The following is a 2886-nucleotide window of genomic DNA, read 5'->3' as shown; positions in this document are numbered from 1 at the left end:
ACACACACAAGAAAGGGGGCGTCAACTCCACTTGGGCCTTGGTGGCCCAAGTTGTCTTCCACCACTAGACCTTTTAAGGCCCGTTGATATTTAATTATTTATAAAAACCCCTGTAACAATTATTAGGGCCTTTTATATATGATTTAACAACCCAGAAAACATTTTCTACCTATATATTAATTATCGGTAATACCTGGTATTACCCGGTACTCTTTGAAACCCTACCGGTGACCCTGAAACGCTTTCGGATCCCCTCGAAACTATTTTGAATATTAGTGAAACAATTCTAAAAATATATTCTCATCACTCCCATCCTACTAACACTCAGTAGATCTTGATTGCCTTAAGCTTGTGACCCCGTAGGTTCGGTAACTCCTAGACATGAATGAAACCCCTTCATTCAGTGACTGATAGCGGAGCCGTGGACGTCCATATCGATCCCTATGAGCACACAAATGATATTCGTAAGAAGTGACTATGATACTCTAATGGTCTAAATAGCAAAATCACTTGTTAATACTCTGTGTTATTACAATTGATTACAGACGATATTATTTCAATTCATAACAAACAAGTTTGGGTAGATTCAATATAATCATTCTTCCAACGTCATAATCTCAGTGTTGTTTTACGACTACCGTTTAACACTTAATGATATCTTAAGATCCGAAAAACATGATCACCAACAACACTTGAGCTTGTCTTAGAAGCGAGACAAGGAACCTTTATTTTATCTGTTTATCATTTCACACGTGCATATGAGTTTTCCACTAGTTGCATATTCCAGGATCATAGCAGTTATAGCATGAAATATAAACAATTAATTATGAATATGGAAATATAATAATACAATATTATTGCCTCTAGGCCATATTTCCAACAGGGTCTTCCCTCTCTTGGCGATCTCCCAACTTTCCAAATCGGACTGGCATCCACTCCTTGATCAGGTGTGCCACTTTTCCCCCTCCTGACAGCGGGGATTTATTCAGCGATCCGGGTGCTTGGTGCTTGTCAAATCGGTGGTCTCCACTCGTCTCGTTCATCACCTGATGGTTGTCAACACCCTTGACTAGGTGTTCGATGAAATCAATTCATGGATGCGGGCATTCTTCTAGGTCGACAAAGACGAAGTGCATGGAGGGCCAATGTTTAGTTGCCTAGAACGCGATCTGTCAGCCCAAGATTTTCGGTGCCTGGGAGTGAAAAACCTCCAGCTCCAAGCTCTGGCTTTGCGCGTACAGTGGGAATGGCTTCGCCACACTGATCAGGCAAGGCCATGGCAGGGTATCCCTTTTCTGGTGGACTCCGACGCCAAGGAGGTCTTTGACATTCTGATTTGTATCATGGTTGGTGAAGGACCCAAGGTGTTGTTTTGGAAAGATCGTTGGCTTCACAGCACAATACCGCTGATTGCGAATCCGCGGTCCTCTCTCTGGTGCCCACGCGAGCCCAAAACCAGTGCATGGTATCTCAAGCCCTCGCGACGGATAGATGGGAGTCTGACATCCAAGGTGAGATCCCTTTCATGGCCCTGATTGAACTCGTGCACCTGTGACTTCAGCTCTCTCAAGTGGAATGAGACACGGATATGCCAGAGAGTTTTGCTTGGCCAAGTGATGGATAGGGCTTGTACACGACGAGCTTCGTGTATGCCAAATTGTGCTTGGGCTTGACTCGATCTCCTCACTTTGAACACATCTGGCGCAGTTGGGCAATCCTCAAATGCAAAAATATTGTATGGCTGGCTTCCAATACAGATTATGGACGTCCGATCGTCGCACACGGAACGGCGTGCAAGACCAATCTTCTACCTGCTACTCGTACAAGATGAGGACACGATAGATCACATTCTACAATGCGTGTATGCCAGAGAGGCATGGCGTCGTTGCTTCCAAGCTTCAACGTTACCAGGCCGGACCTTACACATACTCTCATCAATTGGTGGGATATTGCAATAAGAGACTTCCCGGATGCCAACAAGAGGGGGTTTGACACCCTAGTCATCGTCACATTTTGGTCACTATGGAAACAAAAGGGTATTTCGGAGAATGGCAGAGCATAGATTGATGCCCGAGACAATTAGCTGATCTGGTGCGTGAGGTGATCAACGATCTGAACCTAGCGGGTGTTGGCAGATTACATCATTTTGTGAGAATGTAGCCTTTTTCTTTTAGGTGTGGGTGTTGGTGTGGGATCAAAACGTTGTTCGTGGTGTTTGTATCCTATCTTGTAAATCTTTTGCTCTCTTCTATAGAAATATGGTAATGCCTTTGCATACTCTCGAAAAAAAAGCAATACTATAAAGAACCAAATGAGAGTACAACACTGATAATTTTGCTACTTGACAAGTTAGTGCATGTTACAGTCTTATCTTGTGGCTGTTTGAACTGTTGCAAATTTCAAAACAAACAAATCTAGCTTGAAGAATTTAAAATAAAAATAGAACATCATGAAGTTAGAAAACCTTAATAGGTAGTGATAAGTATATAAGTTCGTACCTGATCAAAGTTTGTCGGCTTGGTGGCGAGGGCCTCAACGTGGTGGCGGCGGCTCGTGCTCGCATCCGCGGGTCAGCAAAGGAGAGCGGCAGGCAACCATAGCCCGGGCAAGCGTCCATGGGGCAGCAAAGGTGCAGCGGACAGTGGTGGAGGTGATCCGCGCTCGCACCCATGGGGCCAGAAATGTGGAGCGGACGGTGATGGTGTGATCCTGCCCACGCCCATGGGGCAGCAAAGGTGGAGCAGACGGTGGTGGCAGCGATCCGCACTGGCGCCCATGGGGCGGCAAAGGTGGAGCGGACGGTGATGGTGTGCGATCCGCGCTCGCGCCCATGGGGCAGCAAAGGTGGAGCGGACGTTGGCGGCGCGATCTGCGCTCGCACCCATG

Source organism: Triticum dicoccoides, chromosome 5A (genome assembly GCF_002162155.2).
Source record: "Triticum dicoccoides isolate Atlit2015 ecotype Zavitan chromosome 5A, WEW_v2.0, whole genome shotgun sequence".
NCBI classification, from domain to species: domain Eukaryota; kingdom Viridiplantae; phylum Streptophyta; class Magnoliopsida; order Poales; family Poaceae; genus Triticum; species Triticum dicoccoides.
The sequence above is the reverse complement of the archived record's forward strand: the minus strand, read 5'-3'. Positions refer to the sequence as shown.